We start from the raw sequence: 12,726 nt of genomic DNA, 5'->3' as shown, positions 1-12,726 counted from the left end.
TGTGTGTGTGTGTGTGTGTGTGTGTGTGTGTGGAGGGGTGGGTATTTATCTGTAAAACATATAAAAATGATAATTCAATAAGTCTGGGGTGAAGCCAGAGCATAATGCACAAATGATATTGTCTACTTCATCAAACAAGTAATTTCATTAGATCCATAAACCCCCAAGTTACCATCTTCCTCTCATTTGAAAAGTGAACAGGGAGAGAATATATGTGTATGAAGGCTTTTGTCCCTCTCTATGTGTATCTACACATACTATAGATATTACTGCCTATCTATATTTCATATCTATGTTGAGATTCATGTAGAGAGAGAAAAACAGTAGAAAAAGACAATAAATATTCCAGCTCCTCTAGCACAGTTTCAAATAGTTTTAAAAAGTCAGTCTATGTTTTTGTAAGACACACAGCATCTGTATTATTTCAATAGTGGCAAGAGATAATTTATAGTTTTATAAGTAATTTTTAAAGTTCATTTAGAAAAAGTCTAGAAAAGCATGTGCATATAACTAGCTGTTTAAGAGAATATACAGTAGAGATGTGCTTTCTCCCTTATAGCATGTTTTACAGTTTTGGGAACCCAAAGCATGTTTGCAAAGCAAAGTTAACTTCTCCACATATCCAAGAGTAAATACACATCCTCTTTGTCTTGTTACTTACCGACCATGAAGTATAGTGTACAAATAAATACAAAACTTGTCAAGAACATCGTGAGTAGTAATTCAGACAAAAGACTTCCAAAGAAATAAGAAGACACTCTGTAATACCCACTGGTGGACTCATGTCTATAGAATATAAATATATACCAACACGCCAGGTTAGTTTACAAAGGCAGAGCCCAGAGGAGAGGCTGCTGTGCAGACTCTTGGTGCTACTAGGTCTAACCCTGCAGCTGCCCACAAGCCCTGGGCTGATTTCCCAGGCCCTTCCTCCATCAGGTGCAGCCCCCCTGGGGCATCAGTACCTCTCCTGCTGCTGCCCACTTTGGCCCCATATAACCCTTCCAGGAATGCAGAGTCTGCATCTCCTCACTCTCCTCAATGACTCTGCTTTCCCTCTGAGGCTGACTCTGCTGGAAGAAAGGACTAATCTCAGTGGTACAAGGGACTATCTTTTCCTCACTTCGGAATGTGAAGGTGATGTTGTTACCCTCCAAGCCTCCAATGTAGTTGAAGATCCCCCAAACTCCTTTCAATGTTAAAACATGAAAATGATTTCCTTCTTTAGTGATCATGCTTTCCAACAATACATCCTTTTCAGATATCAAATCTTAATCTTTGCTCTTCCAAACACCTCTTTTTAAAAATTCCAAACTGTTTAATCCATATCTTCATTCCTTTGCTTTCTGGTGATTCCTGTCCTGGGAATGTGGGCATGGGTAAGTCTCTTCCATCTTTGAACAATACAAGGAATAAAACCATCCTGCTCTTTCCTGTAAGGCTGCCCTCTGGCTCTCTCCACTCTGTGACCCACTCAGGGCTGTGCTTGGCTAAATACTTTGTCAACTTCATAAGTCATCTAAAATTTGCTGCTTAATGCAACACCTAAATGTCTACCAAATTTCCTGAATTTTTATTGAGAGGGTCCTTATGACATATTACTTTACTCCTCACTTTCTCTGAAGAATTGGGATTAGTCGACCACACCTCATTCTTGACGTTTCTTTTTCCTGGGTAGCAGCCCTCACATGTTCTTGATTTTCCACTCCATTTAAGACTGATTTTCTCAGTTAATATTGGTAATCCTTGTATATATTTCAAAAGCTTGTGTTGTTCATGATAAGTAAATACAATTTAAACTTCAATTTTAATAATAAGGAATGGAATAGTAATGAAAAGGAAAGAAATTTTCCAGTAATACCCATTTCAAATCCCTGGCCCAGGATGGAAACAGTTTGCCCACCAGCCAACAGTGCCCCTTCCCTGAATAGAGGCCAACTCACACAAAACGCTTCTTCTGGAGCACAAAGTGCTGCACCGTCCATTTGCTGAAGCCACACTGGCAGGCTATTTGGTAGAAGAGCATCAGTGCTCTGTCAGGAGAGAATGGGAATAAAAGAAGCTCAGTCAAATCACACTGTTAGTTTGGTTTCTTCCCACAGAACTCCTTCCAGAATAGAACTCTTCTGGTTTAAACAGACAGGAAAGCATCACCTCATCAGGTCTCTCCCTGTGTGTCCTCAGTGATGCCCTAGTTACTCCACATGATAGCACATATTGAAATTTCTGTGTGGATTGCTGTGCACTGACTTGTATTCACTATTTTTTGTTTTTATTTATGTTAAAGAAATAACCCCCAGTACCACAGTACTGAGAAGTATGTCCTTATGGGAGTATAAGGTTTAGATGAGGTCATGAGATTGGAGTCCCTGTGGTGTGATTGCTGCCCTTTTAAGAGGAAGGAGCCCCAGACACTCTGTACTATGAAAAATGCAGAGGGAAGCAGCCCTCTACAGTCAGGGAGGGACCCTCACAGCAGTCTAACCTGCTGGAAGGGGGCTCTGACCCCAGACTTCCAGACTGTACAATTGAAACAAAATGAAGGTTTCTCATGTAAGTCACTGAGACATCATTTTCTAGTCAAAACAATCAATCACTAATCATCTAATCATTAAAGGAGAGGTAGTTGAAGCACACATAAAGGTCATTTTCACATAGTCCAAAATAAAAAAGAATAAAATCATGGCATTTGCAGGTATAGACATGGAGTTGGAGAGTATATTGCTAAGTGAAGTTACCAATCCCCCAAAACAAAATGCTGAATTTTTTTTTCTGATATAAGGAGGCTGATTCATAGTGGGGTAGGGAGGGGGAGAAAGGGAGAAATAGATGAAGACTAGACAGGACAAAGGGTTGGAAGGGTAAAGGAGGGGGCATGAGGTTAGAAATGATGGTAGAATGAGATGCATATAATTATTCAAAGTACATGTATTAACACACCAATGGAGTGAGTATACTTTTTATACAAGAAGAGATATGAATAATTGTGTCCTATATGTGTAATATGAATTGTAATGTATTCTGCTGTCATATAACAAATTAGAATAATTTTTTTTTAAAAAAATAGCCTATATCTGGGGTTCACTTTAGGCATTCAGTAGGCATCTGGCTATTCAAAACCAGGGGGCTTATTTAAAAATGATTTTTTCTTTTCCTTACTCTTTTCCTTCTTGCCTTCCCTATCTATGTGGAATCAAGAATAACATTCTTCTTGTCTCAGGCATGGTTATTATGCTCTTCAGCTTATTAATAATAAGAAAATCTGTGTCATTAAGATGTTAAGACCTGGGAACTGGTACCAACAGTTCTGACCAAAAGCTACCTCAAACACCATGTGTACATTATGCATACTTTTTAAGGGGCACATAATGAGTCTGTCCCAGAACTTTTCTTTAAAAGCCCTTTGTTTGACCTGTACAGAAGACAATAGCTCTGGAAATATTAGTCTAGTATTTTTCTCATATAATAGCAAAACAGTAAATTAATATCTTTCTTTTTCTCAAATTCTTCTCACCAGGTGTAGTGGCCCATGCCAAAATCCCAATGACTCTAGAGACTGAGAAAGGAGGATCACAAGTTTGAAACCAGACTCAGGAATTTAATGAGGCCCTAAGCAACTGAGACTCTGTTTCATAATAAAAAAAATAATTAAAACATGGGCAGGGGCTAGGAATGTGACTCATTGTTTAGGAGTCCCTGGGTTATGTCCCCAGTATAAAAACAAACAAACAAACAAAAACCAACAACAAAACACCATGTCCTCATTATTTGAATTAGCTCCTCAGATAAAGACCATGCTCACCTGTTCTCAACAGTAAAATGGAGATGAGACCATCCACTCCTCTATCCCTTGGACCTTTGGAGGCAACATAGCCATAATTGTGAAGCAGGGAGCCCAGTGCCTAGTGAGGGGTGGTTCTCCATACATGAATTATGAGAATCATGAGGTCTGGGATATTGAGAATCTATTTAGAAATTGAGGCAGCTGTTGAAAATGTCTTCATGGGATAAGTTAAGGGCACATTATGACTGAAACTAGAAAGGATCATAACACTGACTAGAGTGCTTTGCATAGGAGAATCAGGAACAACTCATTCCCATCCACATATCCTACACTCCCACAAAAAATACCAAAACTAAGGAAACTGCCTCATTACCACCAAAGAAAACATATCAACTGGACGATTTTAAAATTAAAAACATCCTTGCATAAAGGCCTTATAAATTGAGTGAAAAGAAACCCACAGAATGGGATGAAATATATCTAAACAATATATCTGAAAGGGATGAATAACCCCTAAACATAAAAAAAACTTCATCATTATCAACAACAAAACACCCAAAACCAAACAAAACAATTTTAAATTTAGCAAAGGACTTAAACCAAACATTTCTCCAAGGAATCTGTGGATCTCTGTCTTTTAAAAAGAAAAAAAAATAGTAAAGTTTTGGTGAGAATGTGAAAAAATTGGAACTCTGTGTGCTGTTGGTAAGAATGAAAACTGCAGTAGAAAAGATTTTGGCAGGTCTTCAAAAAATTTTTAAAAGTACCAACTGATCCAGCAATTCTACTGCTGGGTATCTGCCCAAAGACACAGTTGAAAGAAGGATTCATGCAGATGTTTGTATACCTATAGCAACATCATTCCAATAGCCAAAAGGTGTAAGCAAGCCAGATTTTCAGCAATGGATGAATGGATAAATAAAATCTAGTTTAAACATATATACAATTTTGCCTTAAAAGGGAATGAAATTAGAACATGTGCAACAATTTAGAAGAAACTTGAGGACTTTATGCTCAGAAAAATAAGGCAGTAATGAGAAGACAAGTATTGCATGACTTCACATTGGTGAGATTCCTATAATGGGCACACTCAGAACAAGAAAGTTGCAGATGTGGCAATGATGGGTGTGGGTAGTTACTCTAGATTCCACTTGAGAAGATAAAGAAATGGTTGGGAGTTGGATGGTGTTGACCAGTGACAACATGCATGTATTTGATGCCACTAACTGTGCACTCTAAAATGGTTAGAATGTGCATGTAATGTGTGTAATTTACCATCACACACATATATAAATTTTGAAACTGAAAATTAACTCTTCCATTCAGTTTCAATGCACTAACTAATCTTACCCCATAATAAAACAGCAATTTTTACCCTGTATTGTCATAAATTTGAAATCTTAATGGATGTTCATGGGCTTAAACAAAGTGATGGCATTTTCACAAAATGAGATCCAAATTTACTTACCTATTTTGGATTTCAGAACAGGCATCCCTCAGCAAAATGAACATGACACCTATAACCAGTCCCTCAACAAATGAGGAAATTATCTATTCAAAAAGAAAGAAAAGTGAAAAATGAGAGGAAAGAGTTTCAATTTCAAGTAAGGATTTATAACCTAATCAAATCTCTCCACTGAAATATACATGTTAAAGAGATTGACCATAGTCACTGAGGAATTATCAAACAGTGATTGTTATTAGACACTTTATAAGTTAAATTGAAAATGTAAAGATTCTGTTTTCTGAGTACTGACAGGACAAGGGAGCAGATGACCAGACAAGCTAAGATTCTTCCCAGTGTCCACCAGGCACTGTCCACAAATGTCACATAGGTTAACAGCATGAGAAAGTCATTTGAGGAAGATGTTTTGGGAACAATACAAGAATTTTGACTTCAATTGAATTCTCATCTTTCATGCCAGTGAATGTGCACAGTTTAGTATTTCAAGGAGTCCAAATTAAAACTGGATGACTTCACTATAATTGTTAGAAATAAATGAAATTTCAGGGATGGGTATATAGCTAAGCTACAGAATGCTTGCCTAGCATTTGCCAGACTCAAGATTTGATCCCAATCACTGCAAAATGAAGAGATAAGTAAAATTTTAATGCCACTCAAAAATTTTATCAATGGAATTTTGAATGATAAGTAAGTAGTGATGTGCACATATTCAAACTGTTCTGAATTCCCACCTGAACAGGAAAAGTGCATTGTCACAGTCACCAAAGCACATTGCCACCTGGGAGCATCTAAGTGCTTCAGTGATGATCTCCTCTGACATGGCTCATTTTTCAATACCAACCATTGAGACCTACAGTTAACATGGCACACCTGACCCACCAATTCTTTGCCTTTATTTCCCATCTTCATCTATTCAGTCTGTGTTAATGTCTCCCAGAGAAAATGGACCAATATTATTACATTTGCTCTTAGAATAAAAATATCTTAAGGATGCTTCAGTGGGCATAAGGCCAAGGGCTATTTTAGAATATATGTGAGGATTTTTTCTTATACATGGGTTAACTATAATAGTACAGAAGATGGGAAAGTAAAGAAAACAAAACACCCTTCCAGTAATCTTGGAAATGTAAAAGTTTTTTTTTTTTTTAATCTCAATATTATAACAATGTCAAGCCATGAACTAATTTGTAATGGACAGTTGGCAAAATGGCAGCCAAAGAACCATGATCTGTAAAGAAGAATTTGTAAGAATGAGATTCTGGAGAGAAGATCATTGAAATGTTTCACATATGATATAACCCTAAAATTCTTTGCTAATAAGACAAATATTGGGGGTAGGTTCAGGAATCCATTCCACTGTCATATTTCCAAAACCCTCAGAAACTGCTCTTTCTTTCAACTAATCAAGATTCTAAAATCAATGCTAATGGCTCTACAAGGTTCACATGTGTTGTTTATTCTTGCATGAAGTAAAAGAAAGCCAGCCATTGAGCAAACTGAACATTTCAAAACAGAGTAAATGACACTATCTATGAGATTTGTGCATCTGTCTTCTGGTCTCTGTTCAAAACAGGTAAAAGAAAGAAATTATCCAACTACATTATTCTGCTCTTGTTCAGATGTATTCAAATAACATTTCTCATGGTGTGTTCTAAGGGATGTTTGTAGTTTGTACTATAACAAATTAATTATTAAAAGCATAGTCAAATGTTTAATATGCAATTAGAAACAATGAAGCTTAGAGAGATTAGTGATAATGTTGTGCAAGTATATATGAATGAACAAAACACCTCACTTTTCAAGTAATCCATTCATTGCTATATCTTCTAACATATCATCTGGTTGAATGTCAAGTCAAATCATGGCAATAAATAAATAAAATGCAATAAGGCAATAAGTAAAGGATTATCAGCAGGAAGTCATTAAAACTTTTAATAACTCCATTTACAAAAACTTAGAAAAATTAAAATTATACAAAATTAGAACCCTATGTCAGAGCCAGACACAGTGGCACATGCCTGTAATCCCAGCAACTTGGAAGGCTGAGGCAGGAGGATTGCAAGTTCAAAGCCAGCCTCAGCAATTTAGCAAGGCCCTTCCAAGTTAGCAAGACCCAGGCTCAAAATAAAATATAAAAGGTCTAGGGATGTGTCTCAGCAGAAAGCCTCCTGGGTTAAATTCACAGTACCTTAAAAATAAGCAAACAAACAAACAAACAAAAAAAAACAACCAACTTACACCAAGATCAGAAAACTATGGCTCACAGACCAAAACCAGTCACTAATTTGGTTAAGCCCACAAGCTAAGAATACTTTACCAATTTTTTCAATACCTGGAGGGTAAAAGGTCAAGAATAATATTTCTTCCAATATGAAATTCAAAATTCAGTGTCCCTGAATAAAGTTTTAGTGGAATGCTGACATGTTCATTTGCTCACACATTAGCTGTGGCTGCTTTTGTAATGAAGTGCAGAGTTGACCTTGTGAGAAAAACACCATGTGTGGCTCTGAAAGCCTAAAATATTTATCTTCTGAACCTTTACCTAAAAGGGTTTGTCTGCTCCTGAGCTAACATTTCAACATTTAAAATCCTGAACAAGAGTTGTCCCACTGAGCTCGGGGATCTACAAGGTTCTTCCCTTCCTGTAGAGACTACTGCTTCCCTGAACATTGCTGGAATTGCTTTTGGAGAACCGAGTTCAATGATGAGACAAGTAGGCTGAATGTGCTACCTGGAGGCTCTGGGCCTGCTGTTTGACTCTTAAGGGAGCCTAGGCTCAAAACACGCATACTCTGATGTAAAAACTCCTGTGTTCTAATAACGTCTTTCCCAGAACTACTGTATGTTTCTTGGATAAGACACTTAAACATCAGTTTTAGAGACAAGTAAGAAAAGTCTAATGAACAAATCATTCTGAAGAATCAAATTATTATAGCATCTTCCTGTTGAACAATGGGCTACCAAAGTTAATGCATCTAATTGAACTAACGTTCTTTCAAATCTATTATCTAAGAATAATTTATTGTCCTTGGACAACAGTACACTAAAGTGCTTGAGAGAAATGCCAAATCACATGAACTAAAGAAATCTGAAGCAATAAACATCATCACTGTAATGGGGATGCAGATTCTCATGTACACATGGAAAGCAACTTAAATATGAAAACTGTGCCACTCATGCTGAGAATTCAGTTCATTAGAGCCTGCAATATGTCATATCTTAATACTCCACAGAAATACAATGATTGATCATAAAAATAATAAACCAAAATAACCAGCTGAATTGAATTCCCTACAAATATTGGACAAATGAACTAAGAGAACCAGTGTTTTGTGTGAAATAGGGGTTAACACTAACTAAAAAATGGGCTGAAGGTGTAGCCCAATGGCCTAGTGTGTGTGAAGTTCTGGGTTCAATCCCCAGTATTGCAAACAAAACAAAATAAAACAAAATACAAAATTTGAGGATGATGACAACTACCAAAGAGTTGATCAAAAGGAGAATAGAACATCATTGCATCATATTTAAGAGAGTTAAAAACCAATGTGAATATCTGTTCAAGTATGGTTACTTTCTGTGCATAAAGTGCACATTCTTGAGTTATGTATTGCTTTGACAATATTAGAATCAGTCAATGAGGAGGGTCAATTATAAGGAAGAGCATTCTTCCTACAGTCTCTTCTCTCAGACAGTGGACAGAACAAACTACCTTCAGGAAGAAAAAAAAAGACACTAGGTTGCTTCAACACCTGATTTCAATGGGAAATCAATTGTCTTCTCCCCACCTCTAGCCCTCTCTCTCTTTCATTCACCTTTTTACTCCCTAAATCTTATGCATAGTTCATTCTACCATCTCACATGCTCTGTATTTTCTTTATTCAGCTATCATTTTGCTTCCTTCATAAGGAAATAAGATGCACACATGCAGAATTTTTATTTTTAACCCATTTATTAACTACTGTAGTAGAGTCTTCAAATGAAACACATGATATTGGAATGTATCTTTGGAATGAATCAATAAATGATAATGGACAGCTACTAGAAAATGACACAATTGTTGATATTTTCTTGTCCAAACACTGTTTAAAAATAAAATTTTGACTAACATTATCCATTAGAATTTGATATATTGCCAACATTTTTGAGTTATACAGTCCAGAAAGCCACTTAAATTGTTTATATGCATAGGAACTTCATTGTTTTTTACCACTGTGACAATACAATTAAGAGAACTAAGAAAGACGATGTTATGATTTGGATATGAAGTATCCACAAAAGCTCCTATGATAATGCAGAAATATTCAGAGATTAAATGATTAAATTGTGAGAGCTAGAACCTAATTAGTCAATACCAGCTGGAATGGACTGACTGGGTTTTAGCTGTAGGTAGGTGGGGTGTGGCTAGAGGAGATGAGTCACTGGGGGCAAAGCAGGGGTGACCTGAAAGCATTGTTCTTCCTGTGGTCTCTTCTCTGTTTTTTTCTGCTTCTGAACCCCACTATGAACTGGGCAGCTTTTTGTATTGGGTCCTTCCTCCATGATGCACTGTCTCACTGTGGGACAAGAGCAATGTAGTCACTTCTCTATGAATTGAAGCTTCTGAAACCATGAGCCCCAAATAAATGTTTCTTCCTCTAAGTTGTTCTTGTCAGGTATGTGGGTCATAGCAACATGAAAACAAACCAAAACAAGAGATAAGCTTTATGTTGGCTCACAGAGTCATATTTCAGTTCATAGTCTGATGGCTGAGATTTTTTTGGGGGGAATAAGGTGAGGCAGAACATCATAGCATGTGGATATGGAGGAGGAAAGCTGTTCATCTCATGGCAGCCAGGAAACAGAGCAAGGAAGGGATCAGGGACAAGATACATCCTTCCAAGGCATGCAACATTGACTTACTTCCTCCCACTAGGCCCTGAGTGGTGCAGTTACATCATCTCCCAATAATGTCATCAAATTGTAAATACATCAATAGATTAATCTTTTGATGATGTCAAATGATATAGCCACTTCCAAAGAGCCCCACATATCAACATTGCTCCATAGAGATCAGCCTTCAACCATGAGCCTTTGGGGGACAATTCATATCCAAGACAATACACTAAATTGATTGGCTGTTTCCAAATTCTGAGTGGGAATGACAAATAAATGGAAGGGTGAGTAGAAGATAAAAGAATCCTGCATAAGTCCATATTAGAAACAAATTGCTCCCCCATTGGTATTTCATAGCATAATTGGGAAAACATGTCACTTACCAAAGTTGCCCAATACTGGGGATTACCCATAAAATTTTGGAATGAACGCCTGATGAGGTCAATGAGCTGATGGCTAAAGGAAGTGACATAGGGAATGTCCTTCTTGACTAAGCATATTTTCTTCTCATCCTTTGAGCGTTCTTCCAATTCAGTTTTTGTGTCATTGTAGAAAGTGGACTTGGAAAACTGAATAGATAATTCTTTTATCTCTGAATCATCTGTCGTTGAATGTATTTCAGTCTTGTAAGCTTCAGAATAAAAGTGGATAATAGGCCATACATTACTAACTCAGTGTCAACAGATTACTACTGATTTCACAAGTTTTTCTGAGACCTCTTATTTGTGTAACAACTCCCACAAAAAGCTTTTGTACTCAAGCTTTAGAATTAAAGCTTGAGTATAAAAAATAATTCAGATATTCAATCATAAATTAAATAAAAATACACACAGTACTCACTTTCAACAAAATCTATTTGTTCATTACAATAACATGTAAATTCACAAAGCCATGTTTTAATAAGTAACCACGTTGCTACAACTCAGCCAAATTAATTGGGAAGAATTATGTTAATCTGAGAGGTTTACATACCTTCATAATTTTCTGAATCCCTTTTTATTACACCATCGGTGATATCCAGGAACAATTCTGCAGGATTATTGTAGAATTTACAGGGAAAACCTACAAAATAAGACACCCAAAGAACTCAAGCTGGTAGTCTTTGAAAGTAAAGAAGACTCACATGCAGAGGACATTGGATATGAGGGTAGGGAAGACAGACCAAACAACTTTTTCCTCATCTTTCTGCTCTTTTCTGCCCTCACTAATTTATCCTTTCCTCTTCTTTATTCAATCACACAACATTTTGACAACTATCTGTGTCCCAGGCAAAAAAAAAAAAAAAAAAAACAACTTATTCCAAATCATTTTTGGACTTTTCAGAACATTTTACATTATTCTTTTTCTCTCATAAGTCTTCAAGCCCCAGGAAGCTATCAGTATGCTCTGTTGCTTATCAGTACTTCTTCAAAAATCTAAATGTAGCTCCCAAAAAAGATATTAAATTTCTGGGAGCGCTGTGCTCTCTGAATTCACCTAGAGAATGCTGGAATGCCAGTCGGCAGGTCAGCACATTGCTTTGCAACCTACTAAATTCAGAGATTCAAATGGACACCTCCCAAGCTGCCATAATTGCAAATAGACAACAAATCTTCAGAGCAGCATTATCAAGAGAATGTGACCAGCACAGCACACGTGACATCTTACCTCAACTTCCTATGAAACAAGCATCTTAACTTGGTCTGACCTCTGATTATTTTTATTCCTTCTATTTAGTTTTACATGACAGTAGAATGCATTTTGACACTTCAAATACATGGAGTATACCTTCTCATTCTTCTGGTTGTACACGATGTAGAGTTGTACCAGGCATGTAATCAGATATGTAAATAGGGCTAATGCCCAATTCATTCTATTATCCTTTATAGCCCAGTACCCTTTCCCTTTCTTTACTCCCCTCTGTCTAATCCAAAATACCTCTATTCTTCCTAAGCACCTACTCCCTTATTGTGAATTAGTATCTGCAAATCAGAGAAAATATCTGGTCTTTGCTTCTTTGAGTTTGAGTTATTTGGCTTAGCATTTATGCCATTTACTAGCAAATGCCATAATTTCATTCTTCTCTAAAGCTAAGTAATACTCCACTGTGTATATATACAACATTTTCTTTATCCATCAAGCTGTTGAAGGGCATCTAGGTTGGTTTCATAGTTTAGCTATTGTGAATAGAGCTGCTACAAACATTGATGTGGCTGTGTCACTGTAATAGGCTGATTTTTAAGTCCTTTGGGTATAAATCAAGAAGTAGGATAACTGCATCAAATGCTGGTTTCATTCCAAGTTTTCTAAGGAATCTCCATACCGCTTTCCAGCATGATGCACCAATTTGCAGTCCCACCAGCAATATACGAGTGTACCTTTTCCCCTACATCCTCACCAACATTTATTCTTGTTGGTGTTCTTGAAAATTGCCATTTTGACTGATACGAGATAAAATCATAGGGCAGCTTTGATTTACATTTCTCCAATTGCTAGAGATGTTGAACATTTTTTTTCATATATTTGTTGACTGATTGTATTTCTTCTTCTGTAAAGTGTCTGTTCAGTTCCTATGCCCATTTATTGAATAGGTTATTTGTGTTTTTGGTGTTTAAGATTTTTGAGT

General features: G+C 36.7%; 1 pseudogene; it reads right to left on the bottom strand.

Moving 5' to 3' along the window:
- Nucleotides 1–1,939: 1,939 nt before the first annotated feature.
- Nucleotides 1,940–12,726, bottom strand: part of LOC143385795 (broad substrate specificity ATP-binding cassette transporter ABCG2-like) — a 37,834-nt pseudogene continuing 27,047 nt past the window's right edge.

Source organism: Callospermophilus lateralis, assembly GCF_048772815.1.
Source record: "Callospermophilus lateralis isolate mCalLat2 chromosome 8 unlocalized genomic scaffold, mCalLat2.hap1 SUPER_8_unloc_1, whole genome shotgun sequence".
Classification (NCBI taxonomy): domain Eukaryota; kingdom Metazoa; phylum Chordata; class Mammalia; order Rodentia; family Sciuridae; genus Callospermophilus; species Callospermophilus lateralis.
Note: the sequence above shows the minus strand (reverse complement) of the source record. Positions and strands in the feature narration are given on the sequence as shown.